Here is a 23,406-nt window from a genome sequence, read left to right on the forward strand (position 1 = left end):
CGTGGGGTTCGTTACCTTCCCGGGGCAGCGGAAGGTGACCTTCATCACTCCCTCCTCTTCCTTTCCTACCCCTGCAGCTCGGATGGTCTCAGGGAGGAGGAGGAGGGGTTGAAGCTGCCTCACTCCCAGCAGATAGAGTTTCTCTCCAGTGTCATTTTTGAAATCAAAAGTCGGAGGGTGGTTCAAGAGATAACACAGACCCTGGGAGGTGGAGGGCGGGCTGCCCTTAAAAATAATGATTATAATTATGCATACCTTGAATCAAAACGTCAAGAGATGGAGGGAAAAGGGGCTTTCTGGTTTTAATTTGTAATTTCTGTCTCCCTCTCTCACAAGGCATGCTGCTTTCCACAAACCAAGCTCCAAGCTGCTGCAGCTTCCCCCCGAAACAAGCTTACAACTGAAGCAACTTACTTTGCCAGCAGCAGCAGGTTTTTTTCAGTCCCTCCGTGATGAAAACACACAGGTAGGATGTACTAGCAGAAGTTTTCCCTGGCACCTGCAGCTGCTTTCACAGCCCATCTGCCTGAGGACGGTGTATCATGGGCTTTTCAAGCAACACCTCGTACAAAAGCATCCCTGCTCCACAGGGCAGCTTTGTGCTGGCTCCCATGCAGCGGGGGGAGGACAGGAAGGACCGTGGATGTGTCCTGGGACAAGCACATCCCACTCAGGATTTACACAAGGTCTTTCCCACAGCCCTGACAATTCTCCCCAGATCTGGCAAGTGCCTCTCCCAGCGCACCATCATCACAACCTTCCTCCTCCTCCACCGCTCACCACATCCCGCTCCGCAGAGCCATGGTCCTGCCGTGCCACAGGTGACATGACAGTGGTTTACTGACTCACGTTGCTGTCCCTAAAGAGGAAGTTTTCTGGCTATTTTTTTCCCTCCCGTCACCAGCAGGATAAATGAGGGAGCCACCACCACCGCAGCACTGCAGCTCACAGAGCAGCTGCATGGGGGGAGATACACCAAACGCAGATAAACAGCTGCTAAACCCCATGATTAGGACCATGCAACCCACTAAACGCAACACCTTAAACATATATCATCCTGTAAAAGTCACAGCTGCAGTGATGCCGTTCCTTCTTCAAACGCAAAGTGACCCTCTCAGGGGAAAAAAACAAAAAACAAAACAAAACAAAAAACAACCAAAAAAGGGCATTTTTTAAAGTTATTGCCAAACTTGGATAATGCAGATGTTTTTCTCCCTGACCATCACCTGTCCCAGGAGGGTGTGAGCAGCCACCTGTACTTCAGCTCCTCCGTGGCTCGGCATTACCCCGTTTGCCCCCACAGCACCCCACACCCGTTTGCTGCCCACTGCAAAGGCACTGAACGTAATTACAACCGGCTCTCGCCCGCTGAGGGCACGTAATGGAAACCATCACACCCCAACCCAGCTGAGAGCGACTGGAACCACTTTGAGGCGAGAAGCCTATTATTGAGTTATAAACCTCTCCCATCCTCCACAGGAGCCTTTCATAGGGCCAGCTAGAAAAATAATAACTCAAACCCATGTGGTGAGAGGGAGAGAATACGGTGTCTCCAGGTAACAAATATTTGCTTCTTTCGCTATTGTTCCAGCCATAAAATAGATTTTTTTAAAAAATGCAGAATTTTATTTCACTTGAATTAAATGTGTATGTGGCCCCTTGCTCCCCACTGAGAGTTGCTTAATATTTTTTTAAACCACGAAGTCACAGCTGAGCGCGTACGACACAGAAGGCCGGGTTCTCGATGGCTAAAATAGCCCAGCTTCATTGGCATCGGTGGATTAGCATTGATTTACATGAAGTAAAGATGGAGCATATGGTGCGTATGTGCAGGCAGAGTGTCAGGGGTCTTGGTGTGAGCAGATTTCCTCCTCCACCATCCACCAAAACGCGGCGGTCCCGGTGTCCCTCAGCGCCTCGATTGCGTCCCCACCGCTCTTTGGTATCAGCTCTGCACAGTGAGGGTAAAAGGAGGAATAAAAACTTTTGAGCCACGACCGTGACACGATGCCTTTTTTTTCCCCAGCGTTTCTAGTCTCAAAAAAATTGCCCAATTTTTGTTCTTATCACTTTCCCCCACCATGGCCCAGAGGGGCTGGGGGAAGCTCCCAGCTGTTCTCTGTAAGTGGGAGCTGAGCAGAGCCGTGCCCGTGACACAGCAGCAAACCCACACTCCCAGCAGAGGAAGGCTACCCCCAAAACACTCTGCCTGTCCCCTTGGAATCCCAGAAAACACCCGAAATTTGCAAAATTCCACATTTTGCTTCCCCATTTACTCTGCTTGAAGCAGTTCCACCAACGTCTCATCCCACTCTAGCAACACCCTTTGGAGGGACGGGATTCCCTTTCACGTAATCAAGATTAAAAATCCAAATTTTTAATCACAGCTAGTCATTAATAAGCCCATGATGGATCCATGCAGGGTTGTGGATCTCCCTGAGACTGAGATAACAGCTACTGCTTGGCAAAACTTCCCAACCTTGGGACAAAAAGTCCATCAGCACATGGTCTTTTAGGATCATTGCTTTTGTGCTTCTTCGCCCATGAAATCTCATCTCTGACCACTAGAAGCAGAGGAGAAAGTCAAGAGACAAGCAGAGGACACGGTTCCTACTGCTTTGCCCCCTCCTTCGCCCAAAATCTAATAAAGATGATTAAATTACATGTCTTTTCCTCCCATTGAAATCACCGCACACTGCTCAAATATTAGAGCTCAGGAAATAAGGCACGACAACTTCCCTCGTGAAACTTAAGAAGGCAGAGCAGGGGTCTGGAGCGACAGGCCTGCAAGACTGGGCTGCTCTAATTAAGAAATCACCCTGCTGAGCAGAACCTAATCTAAATAAAATAGAAAAAGGAACTTAGTTCAAAACGCTGCCTTGCGCTCTCCCCCCTTCCCGCCAGCCCACCTCCCCCCCATAAGGAACCCATCCAAGTCACAGGGAGTTTTTCTCTTCTGCTCTTTTTTGGAGGGTGAGGTAGGCTCACACAGAGCCCTGTGTGTGCTTGGGGTGGCCAACTTCCAAAGGAAAAATACACCAGCCATGTATGGCAAAAGGCTGCTATTTTTTTTTTTTTATTGGTGATTTTTTTTTTTTTTAAATGATACTTGGCCTGCTGTTTGCTAAGGAGGGAAAAAAAAACCCCTCTGATGATTACATTGTTGGTATGGCTGGTCAAAACTGGTTTGGGACAGAAATTTGGAGGTTAGGTTACACTTCCCCCTCCCCTGAAAAAAAAGTTTCTGCCTTTCGTGGAAAAATGTTGAAAAAATGAATATCAAAACTAAAAAAACATTTTATTATAGAATTTAAAAACAAAATATTCGAGCCAAAAATCTCAGCTGATTCGATCATTCACCATCTCTTCTCAAAGAACTTCCTTACATTCCCGTTCACCCCAACAGATCAGATTCCCCAGATGAAATAAATCTCCCATGAACCAGCGCCCCCACCTCCCATGTACCAGCACCGAGGATCATCATCCCACCACCCCCTGCCTGGACCAGCGACTCCACCATCATCTACTGCCTGTCCAGGTCTCCTCCAACCCCATTCTCCTCCCCTCCCCATCACCTCCTTCCCCCGCGCCCGTGTTTTCTGTCCCCCTCTCCAATTTGGAGTAGGTGTCCCGCATGCGCTACAGCCGCTCGGTCCCTCAGCTCCTCACATCCATGAATTTCATCAGCATGAAGCTACCACGTGAATCATTGTTAAAAACCCCAGGCACAGAAAGATTTATAGCAATAAACAGAGAAGCACAGACATTCCCGTGTATGTTTTTAAAAAAGCACTTACCTGCTTAAAAGGGAAAGTGCTGCTACTTGAAGGTTTCCTGGCCAGACCTGAAAAGTAAATCAAACAAACACTATTTGCATTTATTCATAATTCCCAGCAGATTGTTGTTCTAGGAGCTTTGAACTTCAGCGGAGTTAATCTGACTCTTGCCAGCAGAGGATTGTGCTGGCTGAAGATGTTCTCCTAAAGACTTTAGGAACGGGACAAGACCAGAAGAGCAAACCCAAACACCCCAAGTCCATATTGTGCAGGTGGGCACCAGCTGAATGATCATGTGGATTGAGAAACCTGAACTAGAGGACAACTCCTTTCCTCCTCCACGTGACGTGATGTAATGCTCTCAAGCATCATAGATGCAAGCGCCCACAAGGGCTGCCATTGCCAGCACGTCACTTAACCTCTGAAAGAACCAGAGCTATGAAACGCAGAGGAAGGCAGAGCCCTGTGCTGCCCACCCAAGGGGGGTCACCACCTGCAAGACCACATTGGCAGTACAGCGTCCAGTCCCGGCCCCCTCTTGTACAAGATGGACATGGACTTGAGTCCAGCAGAAGACACTGAGATGGTGGAGAGCTGGGAACAGCTGGAGAGAACTGGATTTGATCAGCCTTGGAGAGGAAGAGAATGAATCTCATTACCATCTTCAATTGCCTAATTGCAGGGTACAGAGAAGACAGAGCCAGGCTGCTCTTGCACAGGACAAGAGATAATGGTCATAAGCAAGGACACGGGGCATTAGGAGAAACTTTTTTCACCATCAGGGTGGTCAGACACTGGAACAAGGACAGAGAGGTTGTGGGATCTCCACCCCTGGAGATACTCAGACCTTGACAGGTCATGCACCGAGCAACCCAATGCGGCCAGCCCTGCTTTCAGTGGGGTTGGACTGGAGACCTGCACACATTCTTTCCAGACAAAATTATCTGCAGTTCTGCATCTCTCTGCATACCCCCCGCAGTGCCCTCAAGTGTCCTGCCAGCCCGCACTTGCTCCCAAGCCCCCAAAGGGGTGCAGCGTGCCCCCAGACCCTCCCAGACGTATTACTCTCACAGTTTCCTTTCAAACAGTAAAACCATTTCTCCATAACTCAGCCAAAGCATTAACACTCCTGTTTCAGTTTCTTTTATGATAGCCTCAGGCTACTGCCAGCCAGGTTCCCCTCGCCACCCAACCCACTCCACAGCAACTGCAACTCTCTCACAGTGCTGCCTGTTCTCCAGCGGGGAAAAAAAAAAAAAAAAAAAAAAAAGTAAATAAATACACTACAGAAGAAGAACATTGGCGGGACTGGCAGAAAGTGGCAATGAGCCAGCACGAGTCCTCATGTCTGCACTGTGCCCACCCCACACGCCAGACGTGGGTCCAACCTGCTTCAGGAGCTGCTGGGGGTACAACATGGCTGATGGGAAGGATGTCAGGCTGGTTATCGACGGTGTTTGTGCCAGTTCATCACCCCTTGGGCTCTAAGGGGAAAAAATAGGGACTGGAGTGGAGTCTGGTGGATTTTTCCCCTTCCATGGTCTCTCCCATTTTCCACAGGGCTTTGCACCAGCCCCACAGCTGTTCCTTTGACTCAGTTTCTTCCCTGTAAAACACAAAAAGGTTGTTTTTAACTTTACTGAGCATTGCGAGAGTGAAACCCACTCACAAACTATCAGGTGAGGAATGGCCACTGTTGTATACAAGGAAAAGTAAACTCCTGCCCACGTTTGTTCCTCGCTGGGGATGTCACCCCCCTGCAACCGCTCCCCTGAGCACAAGTGGAAGCTGCGTTATCCGCCTCACTGGTCTCGGATTGCGTTTCTATTTCTCCCAGGTGTGACCCGCTAAGCAGTTGTGACGCATTGCGCTGGGAAATAGCACCAAACAGATAACGTATTCCTGCCCTGAAGAGCCGATGGCTTGAATGGATTTTAAGTATGGGAGTGTGATGACAGACGATTTCTCAGCTTAGTGCTGCACGTGATATTTCATCAGTGTCAGGGGCATCCTTTGCATCTGCTTCTTTCTCTTTTTTTAATAAAACCAACAGAACACTTTCCCCTAACATCTACCAGTGACAAACTCATGGCAAATTGTTTTTTCCCCTCCACCTCTCATTCATTCACCATGAATTTCAGTGCTCAGGACAGATCCCTGATATGCAGCAGGGCAGACCCGGTGTGATTCCCTCCGACACTTCAGGAACTGCAGTTTTGTTGCCACCACCCAAGCGCTTACGTCAGCGCTGCACAGGCTCTGCCCTCCTTCCCCATCTCACCATGACTGGGAGTGCTCGTAATCAGCATCATTCTTGTCGGATGGATGGGAAACTGAGGCAGGGAGACACATGAAAGTAATTTGCCACAGGCAAAAAGCAGAGCAGGAATGGAAAAATGTTTCTTTTGATCCTGGGCCTCCGTTTAACCCCCAGGCCAGGCTATCCTGGTGCCCACAGTCACCCCTCCATTCTGCCAATGAGGACACACGTTTCCAGCCACCTTAACCTCACTCCATTCTGCAGAAACAGAGAGCACAAACAAGTGCAGCACCGAGAGGCATCATCCCCGGCTAAATGCCAAGTAACACATGTCAGAAGAAAAGAAAGAAAATGTTCAGAATCTACAAGGAGATATTTTTAAATTCCTGATGTCCTAAATGTTCATGTCAACTTAAAATTTTCTTAGCCAAAAACATATGAACAGCCCAGAGCTTAAAATCACCATAAATTTTGTGCTGGATATGACATAAAAGCTTTGTGCTTGCACAGTGTAGAGTACACTCTGCTGCCTACCTGTACATGGACAACACAGATTTCCATTTTATGTTATTAGTACAGTTGCTTTTTTACATGTATCTTTTGCGAATGCCTGCTAAACTTCAAGAAATGAGTCAAACGCTTTAACAAAACAGAGCATGCCAGAGAGGAAGATGGGAAGGTGCAGAGTGACATTCAGCCGCCGTGATTCCCCTCCCTGGACCACGGCAGCTCCGTCCCTCAGCCCTGCTCCAGGAGGAGCCACGGCGAGAGAGGGAATCCCACAGCAATGCTGCCGAGACCCGATGCAGCTATACAGTCTCCTTACCTTTGAAGAAGTTAAACTCTCCACAGCAAAAAAACTTGATGTACATCCCATATCAGGTTGGGGAAAGGTGTTAAGAGTCTTCGCGTCGGCTGAACACAGTACAGCCAGGCCAGGAACAGGGGGAGGTCACGTCTGCTGTACGCACACACGCAGAGGCACGTACGTGCCCACACAGCTGGGGGTTTACGTGAAGCCATTCCGAAGTCATGCTCTTCATTCTTCTCCTCTCCATCTGTGGTGGGGATCTCAGAGCTTCTCTGCAGACCACGGATATCCAACCTCCCCAGAGCAACACGCTGCCATCACCTGAACCACGTCCCCGTGGGGCTACAGAAATCCTCAGGCTCCCGGGTGAATCCACAGCCCAGAGCACGCTGCAGCGAGCTGGGCAAGCACAGCAGGCAGGGTACGGCCACGGCGAGCAAGCCCCCGCGCCGCTCACCGGGAACGCGTGGCCCAGCTCAAAGGACAAGTTGCCCCAAAGCTCCTGTTCAGGACCAGCTTCCCCTCCTGCCCCCGTGCTCAGCTTTGCTTTCTGTGGTGCCAGAGAGCAGGGACCACCGCGCCGCAGCCCCGCAGCCCACCGCTGCAGCGGGGAACAGCGGCCGCTGCCGCCCGCGAGGAACGGAGCCCGGGGAGTGCTCCGATCTCATCTTTTATACCGCTTTGTTTAGAAGCTGTCGGCCCGTTTCGGGAGGCAGCGGCAGCGAGCAGGCACACGCAGGGAAGCGAGAAGATGATGGGTTTTAGCAAGGGACACCTTTTCTTAAGGTTCTTTCATAGCGGCAGGCATGGTACAACAGCCCAGCAGTTGTTCTCTGAAACGTCACCTTCCCATGGAGGCCACTGCGCTGACAAAAACCTCCCCTTACAGCAGGCGCTCCCACCTCTGTTATTTTTTCTAAGCATTATTGTTTTTAACCACGCTATCCTGCAAATATCTCCAGAGAAATTCCACCACGCACAAGACAAGGTTTTTTTTTCCCCCCCCTCCCAGCTCTTCCTTCTCTCCCCACCTACGTTATCCCTTTCTCCCCTTCTCCCTCTCTCTTCCCTTCTTCCCGCAGCTGGAACAATTTGGCTCTGTTCACCCGCATTCCTGCGGGCCCGCTCCTCGGGCTGCCCACGCCGGGCTCGCTCCGGGCACGGGGGACACACAAGGTCTGCATTCAGGCAGGGCAGGGCAGGAAAGTCAATCTAACGTACTCGGGGATTGTTGTGCCATCAACGTAATACCTGCACAGGGAAAACAAAGGCGCTTTAGACAAGCGACTTCGGTGCCATGACCCTTCCCCCAGCCCAGAAGAACCTGAGAGATAACAAGGGCTGAAAGAAAAGGCACAAACATAATTAAAACTATCCAAGCGATTTCTGGAGGTATTATAGATGATGATAGCCCAGAGGATAATAGTATTCCTGGTATTATTAACATCCACTGGCACCAAGAGACAAGCGGTTTGTTTGCTTTTTTTAAGCTCTTCAGTGTAATTATTTTGGAGCGGGGGGGAAAGGTCCCTTTTGGAAGGAAAAGGAGCTGGGAGCGGTGCCGAGCCCAGGCTCCGCAGTGCTTTCTGCATGCAGAGCTGTGGCGATGGGACGGGCATCCCCCAGGACACGGCCACCCCGTCCCCTTCCTCTGGATGGCTCCGACCCACGGGCTGCATGTGCCTGGGAGGCATCGAGGCTCCCCCGTGCCAGCTCGGGAGTTCAAGCCCATCCAGCACGGCTCAGCTCTCCATCCCACGAGTGCACTGAGTGAAAAGCACGGATAATTCCTCTGCTGTGGCTGGTTTCTTCTTGCCCGTGGTGTCGTGCCGGCTGACGCAACCCCGGCTGGGGCAGAACGAGGTTGAACAAAGCTAAGCAGGTGCAAGGGATTAACGTCCCAGACGATCCTTTTGTTCACGTGAAACAACTTCAGGCTCTTGGCTAATGAAGTCCAGAACTGGGCTATTCATCTCTGCCCGTAACAACACTCTCTTAATCAGGCCAATAGATTCCCAAGCCCAGGCTTGTGGCCCAAGCGAGGGTCCCCTCCATCCCCACCAGCACATGGCGCAGGATGGGATGTCCCCAAGCACCAGGTCACAATGGCCAGGCAGACGCCAACCCCGCTCCCACCAGTATCACAGGCACGTTCTGTAGGGTTTAACTATTCACCTAAAGAAATACCACCAGTCAATGGGGAAAAGTGCCTGTCCGGCATTGCTGGCCCATCATGCAGGCTCAAGCAAGCCAGGTCCACGTGCCGTCCCCAAGCAGACCTCAGCTCTCACAAGCCGGGAGTTGGACTCAATGACCCTCATGGGTCCTTTCCAATTTGAGACACTCTATGATTCTAATTTGGGGTTTTTCCCCATCACTGCCGCCAATACTCCACTTTCAGACTGGATTTGTTGGTCCTGCAGTGCAAAGCAGCAGGTTGGGAATCCAGGTAGGAAAAGCACCAGGTAGATCAAGCCCAAAAGGCTCCTTGGGGCTGGGACAAATGGGTTGTTTTGGGAGGGTGGCTTGAAGCCAACCAACCACAACCGGTCAAGATGAAAACGGTGTCAGGAGCATCAGGAAGTGAAATTTTCCTGAGAAATCACAGAGATGTTTGCAAATATTTTTTCACCTCGGTCTGTTGCTAGATAGAGCCAAATTCCATTCTATTCCCACTGCATGATATAATTAATAGTAACACAAGCTCTGCCATTATGCAAGAAAAGTGGGGGCTCTTTCTGTTCCAGTTTCATCTCGTCTTAATCATTGTCTTCTTGCATCGGAGTTAACGCTGTTTCCTCACTCTGCACTCAGTGTAACCTCATTAAGCAAAAGCATAGTCTGTGTTATTTATTTATTCCACATGATAAAACCAGGATATTACTCACTGTAATAACACGGGTTAATTTTCAGTGAAGTCTCTCTTGGCAAACTTTTAATACCATGAATAGCACCCCTATCAGATCCGAGATAAAAGCCTGTCATATCCTAACCTCATTTCAGTCTTTGGACCAGTAACGCTACACTTCAAGGTGCTGTAATTACGTTCCACTGATTTTTTTCTTAATTGTTACTCATAAAAACCAAAGCATAAAATTAAATTAGTTCAGTGTTATTTAGCACAAGCTTTGTCCAAAGCCAAGCATCCATGTCAGGCCGGGAATGCCTGCGTTAAACTCCATTTCTAATGCAGCTCTCTGCTGGTCCTTGAGTTTGAAATGAGGTGGACGGCAGTTGGGGTGAGTGGGATAAATATTGTCACCCATCTCACTCTAAATATTGTCACCCAGCCTGTGCGGGAGGGTGCAAGAAGCCCTTGGCGCAGCCCTTGGCCATCTGAGCCCCCAAAGCTGCACCCAGAGTGGTGCCTCAACACTCCCCTTCTACGGACAGGAGGAAAATGGGGGAGCAAACCTGACAGTTGTTTCTAGTAAAAGCAAAAGAGGAAGAAGCCGTTACAATTGAGGGGGAAAAAAATGCGAGATAGTCACAAACTAGAGGAACCAACCTGACCCACTTCAGCTGAAGTCTTGTTGCAGTGTGAGACACCAAAAAGGATCCTTTTCCTTCCACCTGAGGCTGCTTGAGTCCCAGCAGAGCCCAGCACTGTTTCTGGGGCAAACACAAGCAATATGGGCAATGCAGTTAACAGTTTCTGAAAGGCTGGATCGGCCTCACTGACCTCAGATCACTTCTCCTGGCTTTATATTCTACCAGCGTAAGCAAGTAGAGAAACAGCCACACGATTTGAGGGCAACGGGGTTATTTTAAAATTAGAAGAGGCTTCGAATAAACTATTCCATGGGTTTATTTTGTAAGTTTACCTTTTTCTTTTTGAATATCAAGGACAGCAACACAGTAAAAAAATCTATGCAAGAGATGGCATGAAGCATGCTATTAAACCAGGGAAGCCTTCGCGAGGTGTCAGAGCCATGATAAGTCCTGTTTAAACTTTACCCAGAGCTAAACACCAAGTGTCAACATGAGCTGCTGCCCAAGTTCTCTGATCAGGCCAGGCAAACATCCAATCAGAAGTATAAATCAAAGCCAAGACACATCCAAGTGAGACTGGAGTGTTTAACTCTACAATTCCCATCTGACCAGGACTTTCCCAGCAGGTTACCCACAGACAGGTCTCTCCCCAGACATTTATTTATATAAGAAACCCATCTGTATGCATTATTTTTGTATTTATTTTCCCCTGGTAGGCACAGACACAAAGCAAATGCTCCGCAGGGTACACGGTGTACCAGCCCTGCAGCATCCACAGGGACTGCTGGTAGATGTATTTGCTTTTCCTCCTGCCCCATCTCCCCCACCACCAACCCTGCTGGCCCCGGGAATCTGTCAGCCAGCCCAAAATTACAAATAACAGGAGGGAAAAACCACACTCCTGATCTGATCAAGTGGGAAAGGAGAGGGAGGGTCACACGTTGGCTTGGGGGAGGTCATCGGTCTCCCTCCACGTCAACCTTCCTCCCCCTAAACCAGGGACTATATTCCCCATGTGAAGGGGCACAGCAGGGAGGTTCTCTCCTTTCGCAAACTCTTTAAAAAACCCCGAATGCCACTTTCTTAAACCTCCCTCACAGCCCACTGTTACCTACAAGACCAAGGGCCACATGGCATTTTGGCTGCCAACAGCGCATGCCTTTGGGAGCTGTTGGCCCCAAAAGTCACACCGTTTGCTTCCAGGAGTGGATTTTGCAGTTTTCCCTGCCCGTTCTGGTGTCGGGAGTAGGGGGACCCGCTCCCACAGCCCCCCAGACTGTCACCCCACAGCCCCCTGTCCCACTGCCCTGCTCCGGCGCGTGCCCGTGTGTCAGCATCCACACACCTCAACACGTGAACGTGTTTCAGGCTGGCAGTCTGTCCGCTGAGCTCACCAAGCTTCACATCAGGCCTTCAAGTGATGTAACTCATAATTAAAAACCCATGTCAATATCCTGAGAACTTTTTTTTTTTTTTTTTTCCATATTGGGCAAAAGAAAGGTTAAAAAACACCATCTGTCATGGTGATTTTTTTTTCATATTTCTCTGTCCTTTCCCTCGTTAAAGGGAAGCGGGGAAGGAAGAATGTTCATTTGAAGCTTGCAACATGTTTTATTAATTGATGGCAAATAATCCTAAGATAAAGTGCACAATAAATTTTTTAATGAGAACATATGGTGGGGAAAATTGATAGGACTGAGCCTTTGAAGATTTCCTTGTAAGCACAGTTACAAAAGAAGCAGGCAGACTCAGAGGGGAGCCCAAATACTCCTCAAAGGGAGACCAAGGCAAGGGGCAGATGGGGGGATCACTGCCATCACCAGCCAGGTACCAAGTGCTCCAGCTAGACATGGTCCCCAGAACGATGCCCCAAAACCCAATGGTTCACAGACAGTCTAGACTCAAAGTGTTAAAGCTCTATAAATTCACCTGTGACTTTGATCCACACCGGGTGCCTTGGTGCCACTGGCTCTGGGGATGCTCCTCGGCATCAATGGGTTAGGAACGGGCTTAAGCTCAACTGAAATAAGCTGTTCATAAAGAGCAAGTGGCTCAGGAGTTTATGCCCATTTGGCCACCTGAATTAAACAAGAGTGAGTTTGCACAGGGATGGAGATTTGCTTTGGTCTGCTGTAGAACTAACAGACCCCATCCTGGAATGACTTTAGTAAAATCAAGAGGAAAAAATCTTGTGTTTTCAGATTGCTTCCTGCTAAACCCCATGGATGAGCTTTTGCTCCTCCATAACCTGTTCTATGCAAAGCCACGCTGCGTGGAGACGATGCACCAAGGACATGGGACCCCTGAACCGTGCCCTGTGCCCAGTGCCCTGCACAGCACCCTCTGCCCCTCCTCGCTTCCCTCGCTGTAAAACTGTCACTAGACAGCAGCTAGTTGGGCTCGTGCAAAGCCCGAGCCAAAGGGAAATGCCCAAAAGCACATCAGGAGCTGTCTACCATGAAGTGTTTTTTCTTAATAATGCAATCCATTTATTTTCGATTTATTAGCAGCGCCCAGCTGTGCTGCAGACACATTCACAAAAACCTGGGAACGCGACGGGGAGGACGGTGTTTAAAGCAACATCTCTGACAAAAATAAATAAATAAAAAATCACCTCCCAAGAGCAACCTGATGCCTGCGCAGCCATATCCACACTAAACACAGGATTCCTCCAGGGATGAAGAGACTTAGGAGCACCGGCCCCCAGCTGATTTTTAGAGGACTTGTGCTCACTTCAGCACCTCTAAATATTCCATTCTAATACACGTCCATAAACAGTTACACCCTCCAAACCAAACACACCCCGGCCCTTAATCCACCACTCCCAGAGGAGCCTGAGAAAACAGCCAAGTCTTGCAGGGTACGATGAGAATTAGCTCATGTGGCCAAGTGCTCCCCACCACCCACCAGCACATTTTGGCACTCGTGAACCAGTTCTACATCAACAAAGTCCGACCCCTGGCCTGGCAGTGTCTGTCTGCTGGGGATAATACCTTCAAAATACATAGGATTCACTGCGCATGCTTTGGGAAGGAATTTTGCTTTGTATCCTGCAGCGAGACACAGCTCTGGGTGATTCAACACACGTAGCATCCCCTCAAGCCCCATCATGGGGTGCAGATGCACAAATAGCCCCAGGGATTTGGGCTCAGGCTGGTGCTGCGGGGCTGGAGGCCATGCAACCCAGGTTCTACAAGCAAGAAATGTCTCCAAACTTCATCAGTCAGTCACTTGAAAATACAATTAAATCCCCCATTAAATGGAAATGAAGAAATAATGACATGAAAAAGGCATCTGGCTTTCATGCTGTTCATGTTCACTCAGGAACGTGGCTCTCCTCCACTGAAATTTAACTTTCAGGTAGGAAAAGTCACGATTCACATGGTTCCAGGAGCTGGAGCTTTAAGGAAAATAGCCTCAGAGCAGAGAGCTCGGTGCTTTTCCAGCCTGTCGATATTTCTTGGCCCCGTTCGATTCAGTCATGAGACCTGGCCAGGGCACCTCGGGTCAGGAGCTGGAAGTGCCAATTTGCATCTGTAACCCATTAACCACAGGCAGATACGGATATTGAAAGAACTTTGATTTAAAAACATATAGCCCCAAAATAAGATGCCTTGCACCTGGACTTCACAGCTTTTTACCATTCATTTGGGACTCCTGCCTAATACTTTTAAGACCCTGATGAGATGGACAAATAGTTCTGGACCAGGAACACACCAGAGGCTTATAAATAAAGATATTTTTCAGTAGCACACGATAGAGAGTGCTTCCATTTTCAAGCAACCAGCAATACAGCCCTTCGGGAGAGGGGTGAAAAACAGATCTTTTGAAGATATGACCTGAAAACAGCCATCAGCCCCCCACCCACACTGCTGCTCCTGCAAGATCCTGCCCCGAGCAGCACGGGAGGACCCCCAGCTTCCCAGACCCGGCTGATCCTGGTGGCTCGAGCCAGCAGAATTTCTCTCATTCTTCACATGGACTTTCACCACTCAAACCAAACACGGGGGCAGAGCTGCTGGGCAGCGCGGGCAGGTGGTGGCAGTGCCGGGGGGAGGACGGGCAGGCTTGGCCAACCCTGACGACTTTCCCACGCTTTCCGTGATCCCTTTTTATCAGTGTTGTGACCAGAGATGTCAAGGACTTTCTAACGGTGCCAAAGGTGCCTCTCTGGTCTCGTGGGGTGGCACTGGAGAGATTTTTGCCTTCCTATGGGTGAGTCCCTCCTTGACACAGCAGCCAGATCCAGGGCAGCTCTGGGACCTGACACATGGGAACACCTCAGTGCCATCCTCAGGAACAAAATACTCCAAAAGCATCCCAGAGCCAGCAGCCCCCCCTTATCATCTAACCTACCAGCACCAACTCCTACAGAACAGCCCCAGGGCAAAGAAAAAGGTCCCTTTTTGTCCCTGGTTGGACACTAAACCAGGCTCGGGACCCCATTGGGATCCTGGGGTGGTGTCGGTACAGCCCCAGGAAGAACCTGCTTTAGAGAAAGGCTTTTGGAGAGGCTGGGATCGCTATCGGTTTGTTTAACACAATATCCTGGGTTCAGCAGAAACACCTCCCTAAGCCACCAGCTCCAGACACTGGCCCTTGATCCCACTCCGTTCTCCTCATCCTCCTCTGCACACGCAGCCTCTTCCCGTAGCCCTGCTCATTTCGAGCAGGATTTCCAGCTTTCGGTGGCAGGTTTTGAAGGAAAAGATGTTTCATCATTTCGCAAGTCAAAACTGAACACCTGGCAGGGGCAGGAGGATGGGGAGGGCTTAAGGGGAGGGCGCTTCTTGGAGGAACGGGCTGTTTTGTGCCTGGAGAACCGAATGCCCAGTGCTGCCCTTCCTCCCCACCAGTTCCCTGCTCTTTGCCAAAAGGCACAGATCAACCCGTACACACACAACATCCACTGTTGTTCATGCACCTACTCCCAATAGCCTGCTCTTTATCCCTGCCAGGGATAAAGTCCTGGGACACAGGCAGGATAGGGAGGACAGAAAGAAAGATTTTTCCCATTGCAGCTCCTAAAATTAAGATCCACAGAAAACAAAGGCAAAACAAAACAAAAAAAAAAAGTAAGAAACGGTGTAAAAATATTTACAACATTTATCTTAAACGTTATTGGAGCAAAAGGCAATCAGTAGTGAACTGAGGTCTTGCCTATCGCTCTTAAAAATTAGCCAGTTCCGTTAACACAGTAAAGGCAACATGCAAGTACGTGTATATATATTTTTTTAAAGATAGATATATATATAATATTTCCCACAGAACTTTGGACTAAGTGAAACGCTGGCCCAGGAATCCTATGAGAAGAGAACAGGATTTCCCAGGAGATTTCCATCACTTCCTCCCTACCCTCAGGCCGGAAAGCTGGTGCTGTGAGAATTGTCCTTCTCTGGGTAATTTGGCCCATCCTCTTCCAGTGCCAAACAACCCGGGGCCAAACTGATGGGAAACATCCGATTAACTCTGTTTATTTAATTAAAAAAAAAAAAAAAAAGTAAATATCGTTCACGATTTGGATAAAAGTTCAGACTTGAGAAGCCATTTTCAAACTGGGACTCTGCGATCAGACGTGGGCAACGAAGCTCATCAGAGCCTGAGGTTGTTCCAGAAGGACACTGGAGTGTCCTTCGCAGTGGGACCCACAAGCTGAAATTTCAAGCCCCCGAGGTGACACAGACTGGGTGCTCTTCAGAAAACGGGGCTTCGGTTATTTGGAGTATGCCTCGTTACTATCCATTCAACAACGAGGCATCCAACTTTGGCATTAAAAAAAAAATCCATCAAAGGGGGGAAAGAGTAGGATCAGCAAGAAATAGGTTTTCAAGAAAAACCTTTTCTTCACTCCCCAGGATCCAGAGTTCAGGCCATTCCACCCTCAGTGCACTCCTTGGGACAGGTATACTATATAAAGCGGATCTTCTCTACTAAAAAAAAAAAAAAAAAATATTAATTGTTTTAAGTTGGACTAAAGACACTTTTCCTTATTGGCTGGCATACTAAAGAAGAAATCATAAATCTTACCCAATTTTAAGGAACTGGGGCTCTGTGAAGAAAATCAGAATGCAACATGCAGCCCTGTCATACTTGGTTACCGTCCCCATCAGTAGCCTGTCCAAAGGGAGCCCCGGGAGGCCAACAATTCACCCTATGCCAAAGAAAAATTAATTTGTGACTTCAGAACTTCAGGCAGACTGGGAAATATGACAGATTTAATTTTTTGCAGACCTCCAATAACGAATCGCTTTCTCTTCACAGTCGCAGACAAAAACCTGCAGAAAATGCTTTGCCCATCTGCTCCTTCCCCACAGAGCCCTGCAAGTATCTGTAATTCTTTTTTTTTTTTCTGTCTAGAGACTAGATGGCATGTCCTTGGGAATCTTATTGCATCATTATGTGGATGAAGCAGTACAGGCAACGGCGCCAAAAAATTCCTTTCTAAAGAGAGAGAAAATAAGGATTAGGCATCACCTGAAAAACAAACTGAAAACAAAAAATGTGGGTGTCCCTCCCTTCCAAACATCCAGCTTACTGCATAAATAAAACCCACCAAAACTACCCAACCTTGCACCACGGCCAAGGTTTCCCCAGATTTGTTGTCTCTACCACTCTTTCTGCTCTGATTACCACCAAATGCCATACTCATTTCTTTATGGAAGATTTTTTGGACCTCACTGTTCCCAAGCAGACACCAAATTCAGCCACAGAGTCGCATCACTCACCTAAGGGATTTTCTCTCTACAAGTCCTTCCAATCAAGAAAATACAAATCTTAAAGGAAAAAGGAAGGATCTCAGGAGCTGGACTGGGGCTTCTTCTGACTTCAAAACCTGGAGGTCTCACCTTTGTGAGGAAGGAGCAATGCCCACACCCAACTCGGCACACAAAACCAGCCCTGTGTGCTCAGCAGCCATAACTCACCCACATTTCGGACAGTAATTAGCACTGTGTGTCCCCCCCCATCCCTCCCCACATTCAAGGAGGTCTCAGGTTGGCAGGGAGGAGGTGGGAAGGGAAAGGAGGGGTGTTTAAAGTGAATTTTAGACTTTCGCATCCCCTCTCCAGATGTGCCGGTTAAGCGGCCGGGAGTGGAATCTGACTCCGGAGGAAGGGATTTAAGACATGATTTAGCAGTTTACCTCCAACGTTTGTCCTGAATTTTTTACGGAGCGGTTCGAAGTCAAGCTGAGAAGTTTCTCAAGCCCTTGTCCAAGCCGGCGGGGCGGCCGCGCCGGTGCCAACCCTCACCCCGTACCTCCCCACAGATTCTAGGAACTTTACCCGAGCGAGGGAGGAATTTTTCTGCAACCTCCCTACCTCGCCCTGTGCTTTTTGGCTGGGGCTGTGTAATGCCGTTTGGCCCGACCTGACAGCCAAGTGCCAAGGTATATATGTACGTACCGATCAAAATGAATGGAGCTGCTGAATTAAGTGTTGGAGCAAAACCCCGCAGGACAATAAAATCCATTGATGGTGGAGTGGAGTCCAAGTCTCCGTTGCTCCGAGCCAGAGCTCCCACAGCAGAGCCCTCTTGGTCTGAGCCATCCCTTCTGTGGGATGGTCACCAGCCTCCCGGCTGGATTCCTCCTGGGGAAAAGCCACTTCTCTCTGGAAACACGATGGGCAGATCTCTGCTGCCAGCTCAGTGCGGGTTTACATCTTCTTTTGGGGCCCCTACCACCAAGCTTGTAGCCCTCTCAAGGGCTGCCCAAACCCACGCTTGTTGGAGGGGGGAGCCCACATGCAGACAATGTCCTCCCGCTCACTCAGTCTACATAAACTGAGACTAGGCATGGTTAAGCATGCATTGGTCTAAGCCGAGCCCAGCTCACGCCCTGGAAGCCTGCGTGACTCGAAGCAACGGTGGCTGCATGTCCCTTCGCCTCAGCAGTGCTGTCCAACGCTTTCCTTTTGCCATGCAAAGAAGTGGGAGCAGCTTCCAGCTGCCACGCCGAGTTTGGGAGTGAGAAATCTCACTGCAACTCATAAATGGAGCTAATTCGATACGGACAGCCATGGACAAGGGATATGTATTTTAAAAAAAAAAAAAAAAAAGGATATCATTTTTACAGTTGCTCTCTGGCTTTTTTCTGACCATAACCACACTTTAAACACTAGTTTATGATGCAAACAGCCAACAACCTACTGCTGGAAGCTTGTGGAACGAGCTACCCACTTCGCAGAGACAGCAACAGCCCAGGTAGACATGGGCAAGCCAGCTCGCTTGAAGGCTGAGCCAGGACAAGACGACTTGCTTGGCTCTGGGATGCAAACCGCAGCTCTGAGCCATTGATGCTGGCCATCTGCATGTGAAAAAGCAAACATATAAATAAAAATTACTGCGAATGGCAGAAAACGATGCTGCAGAACATTCCCACTGGCTTGGCTTCTCCTTAGCCCTGGAAGCAGAGCTGTGCCGCAGCCAGCGCTCGGCCAGAGCCAGCCTGCAATCCCTCGCCCACCTCCGCGCCCCGGTGTGCAGGCTGGGCTGCAAACCCTCTCCCACCCACGCTTGTTGGAACAAGGGAGAGGCTGTACGCTTGTAGCTTTGAAAAATTATTAATAAAAATGCCAATTGGTTGGTCAGAGTTTTTTTTCTTTCAAAAAAAAAAAAAAAAAATCTGGTTTTGAATGACACAAACCCTCCTGTATTGCAAAAAGTCATCCACCACAGGTCAGCTTTACGAACAGCGGAGTTTGCTTTCTGCAGAGGACTGATCCACGGTCTGCCTGGGTTTGGGGTGAGGATGGAGGTCAGAGAACTCACTGGGCTGCCTCTGGGATGGACCTGCTGCACGACCCAAAGGGCTCGTTTCAGCTCTCTCCCACGGTAGCTGGTTTCTGGGTTTCTGCTGTTGAAGGCAGAGGAGATTCATGCTCAGTGGCTGCCCAGTTGCCACCAAACTGGTTCCTGGGGGCTGCTGGCAGTGACACCCCAGGACACACGGGGAGTCCAAAGTGCAGCAAACAGGCCAGGGCAGATTCTGTGCCACGTTCCCTCCTCACACACAGCCACTCTCCAGCAGCTCTTGACCAAGTAACACCCTCACTCTATTTGCTGGATGCTAAAAAACAATCAAGATGAGCCAAGAAGTGTTCTGGATGCCCGGCCTGAAAGCTGCCACACAAAAAAAAATGCAACCTCAGCCTCTCTTATTTTTACTTCTTTTTCGAAAGGACAGTTATGTAGTTTCCCTCTGTGTGTCTGTGGATCTGTCATTCTGATAACTTCAGAAGTTATTTAGAAAAACCAAGCCTTTGGCCAGTTTCAAGCCTGTTTGGGAAAGGATGGAGCTCCTAAAGGATGGCAGAAGATAGCCAGGGCGAGGAAGGGAAGCCTGTGGTGACTGAGAAAGGAATGCCCTGTGGACACACACCACATAGATGCATCGGACCTGAGAGAATTTACCCAGAGAAAGCTTTTGTGAGTGCCCCAGTAATGGGTAAAGCTTTCACCCATCCGCCCTGCTAACAGAGTAAGTTTCTCACAACTCCACCCCACCTTTGGAACAAGATTTACAGGATGGGAGCAATTTATTTCTAGCCCTCTTGAGCCAGATGTGCAATAGGTGCACGCCAGCACCGGAGCAGAGTCTCATGCTGCACCCAGCACCCAGCTCTTCTGAAAAACCCACCCGTAACCTCTCACACTCAGTGTTCACCACATTCCCGCAGCCTGTGCTGATGCCACGGCAAAGGCTGGGACCCTCCAGCAGGAAAAGCATGTGAAAACAGCCATAAAGACTGATGAGGTCACACGCGGACTCACCAGCCCCTACGGTTTTCTCCACCACAGCAAACCCCACCACTGCAAGCAAAGCTACTGATCACCCTGCGGTTACGGCAGATCTCATTAATGCAATTCACCCTCCTGAAGATCATAATTATATTTAAACAAAAAAAAAAAAAGAGAGAGAGAGAGAGAGACAGGTGGCACACCCTTAAATAGAGAGGTTTTCATAATGGTTAAACACTGGCCTGGAGCCAGACCGCAGCTCTGAAAGCTGAGGGGCAGGAGGAAGGGACTTGGGATCTGAACTCCCAGTTTCACAACTGGTCCCGTGCATGCACAGGGACTGGCCCAAACCCCCACATTCAGGAGGTTGAAGTCAGATCTCGATCTGAATTTGGTGGCTTGGGCCAGTTTCAAGAAACACAAATTACCTCTACTTATTATTATTAATAATAATAAAGTGTTATTTTATGCAGGAGCTTTGAGGTTCATTGTGATATGCAGACAAGCGGTTAGACCAGGGGCGAAACGCGCAGCTGGTGGGAGCAGGTGGGATTTCCATTGTCTCCAGCAGCTCCCAGCGCCGGGGCCGAACTCTGCCTGAACTCCGGGATGGGAACACACCACATGCAGGTCTCGGCACCACCTCAGCTCCCCGCCAGCCCCCGGCCCAAGGCTGAAGGCATTCACCTCCAATCCCCCCTCCCGGCTGCAGCTCAGCCTCCCACACCTTCACCCTGAGCACCACCCGCCGGGCTTGTCTCCTGCCGTGGCCACAAGCCCAGGACTGGCTCTTGGTCTTCTGCCAGAGAAGAAATTTCACCAGTCAGAAGCAGGGCAAGGTCAGACACCAAATCGGTTTGGTGCAACCCACACTAGCTCAAGTCTGCATACGGTAATCTGGTTGGGCTTTGGGGCAACTCTTTGTGAATAAAATGGTTGTCTAGTTGTTCTTTTTGTACTGCCCTGTTTTGGGAGTTTGTTTAGTAAAAGAAGAAGTAAAATTGCAAAATAAAGATGTTGCTTCAACCTGAAAAAAAAGGAGGGAGGGCTGGAGCCTGGAGAGGACCCACTGGAGCATCTCTTCCCAACCTGACCTCCAACAGATTTCCAAGAGCTGAGCAATGTCCAGATGATTAAAAGTTCATTAAATGTTTTATTTTAATGCTTTTTTCCTGAGCTGCCAGACATCTTCACACCGAACCAAACCGAGCCAGCAAACCCCTCTGTGGTCCCTAGAAAATCACCCAGATTAGCAGCATTTCTGCTGATGCCAACTGCTCCGCGAGCTCCCACCAGCTCAGAACCTGGCCCCAACCCCTCAGGGAACAGTTTTGCTTCTCCTCTGTCTTTCCTTGCAACGCAGAGGATCTTTGCCATGCACAGCCAGGCCGGTGACTCCACACTGGCTTCCTTCAGGCTAAAACCACTGGAAGAGCTGATTATGTTCCTCAGTCATGTTTGCAAACAAGTGCTCATTTCCCTCTGCCCGGGCAATCGTGGGCATTTTGTCCCTTTAAATCCTTGGGTTTGGCCAATGATACCAAACACTGAGCAGCCCTCACTGCAGACGCTCAACATCATCAGATTCAAGGAGTGGGTAATTAATATTGAAAGGTGTGATTGCAGCCAAGCAGGCTGGCTAATCAGCTACTGATTGTGCTCTCATGTCCTACATCATTTAGAAACATAATCTGGAGGTGGTGGGAGGGACAGGGGAGCAGTAACTGGAATTTCTGTGGAAATGCAGTATCCCTTTCCATGTCTAAACACTCCACAATTATGGCAGTGACTCGGTTACCTCCTTATTCATCAGGCCGAGTTCCCAAGCTAAGGAACACGAAGGTATTTTTTCCTCTAGAATTTTTCTGCGCCCAGTCAAATGCAGCTCTGCAATACCGCAATCCTTCCCACGGTACTGCATTAGCAGTTGGATCAGGAAAAAAAAAAACAAAAAACAAACAAACAAAAACTTTGGGGTCAGTTTGGTATCTCTGCCTCCCTTAAATCAGCAAACACAAATAACCGTTTCCTACTCCTGCCCTGCTGTAACACAGCCCCATCCTACCCGCACAAACACAGCCAGGCCGAGGCTGTTCAGAGGACACCCCATGGTTTGGAGGGTTCTGTATCACCGACTCTGTCGATCTTGTAAGGCCACTGACGTGACGGATTACTGTGATCACTTTACATCCAGAGATTCCGCAACAGAACAGTTCCTTTTTAAAAATTCTGTACAAACCAAACTCCATGCTTCGTGTAGAGGGTATTTCATAAGTGCACTGCCCTGCAGATGGGCTGTATTAATAGTTGGGGTCCTGCTCTGATGAGCTGGAGACCACAAGGAAACCTCTGGCTGATTTGGCCTCAGGGAACTATCACTGGTTGACTGAAATTCAGAGCCCCAAAGTGCCCACAGCTGGGACCTCAGCAGAGCGGGGGGCTCTCCGGAACGACTCCCTACACAGCAGAAACCTACCACCGCACCCCTCCATCACTCTGCTCTTCCTTATCCCTCACAACATCTCTCCACTGAACAAGCCACCCCGTGGCACAGCACGGCCATGTAGCAAAGCACTGGAAATCTCCTTGGCCAAGCTCTTTGTCTGCATGCCAGAAAAACGCGGTGGAAAGCTGATACCGTGCTGAGAATTTCATCCTCTCTTTTCTGCAGACCTGCGAGCCCATCACCAGTCAGGTTGTGCCAGGACAGAAAACACTCCCCAAGCCAGAGCCACAGGGTGTTGTCCCACCTTGTGCAAAGGAAATTAGAAACCAGGATCCTACGCTACAAACAACGACGCTTTCCTTCTCCTGGATTTCAGCAGATCATCGCTCTCCCTCCCCTTTTTAATTCATTGAAACAATCCCTCTGCAAAAACGTCTCTGGTTTTCCAACCCACGAGGGTTTCCACACTCTCCCGCTGTCGGAGGAGAGGGCAGCCCTGGGATGTCAGCACACAGACCTGGGAATCATCTCCGTCCAGCCCGCGGCCTGCGCCACGGCTGTTTGCTTTGGATGCGAAGCCTGGTGCGTTGGGTTAGATGTTAGTCAAACTGACCTTTCCTGTTTTCTGAGTCAACGGTCCTAGATCAGGCAAGTCAGGCACAAGATGTTGAAAATTAATCAGCATCTGGGGCTGACAGGGAACTGCTTGATCGGAGAATTGGCATGTGGTGGGAGCAAACAGCCACATTTTCTCAGCTGAAGAGAGGATCCCTAGCGCTCTGCTAAAAAAGCCTTCCTCGGGCCACCACGAGCCCCTGCAGAAGGAAGCTCCCATAAAACATCGAGCAATCACAACCCCACCACGGAGTCATCTGAAAGCACT

General features: G+C 49.4%; 1 protein-coding gene and 1 long non-coding RNA gene across 2 annotated transcripts in view; both read right to left on the reverse strand.

Moving 5' to 3' along the window:
* Nucleotides 1-23,406, reverse strand: part of SLC39A11 (solute carrier family 39 member 11) — a 434,680-nt gene that overhangs the window by 141,621 nt on the left and 269,653 nt on the right. The window lies entirely within an intron of this gene.
* LOC141967661 (uncharacterized) lies at nucleotides 1,693-5,242 on the reverse strand. Its single transcript, XR_012634729.1, has 3 exons — nucleotides 5,165-5,242; nucleotides 3,798-3,844; nucleotides 1,693-1,951 (listed from the first exon to the last, which is right to left on the reverse strand). It is a non-coding gene; the product is annotated as an uncharacterized LOC141967661 (long non-coding RNA).

The sequence above is a fragment of the Athene noctua genome, chromosome 18 (genome assembly GCF_965140245.1).
Source record: "Athene noctua chromosome 18, bAthNoc1.hap1.1, whole genome shotgun sequence".
Lineage (NCBI taxonomy): Eukaryota > Metazoa > Chordata > Aves > Strigiformes > Strigidae > Athene > Athene noctua.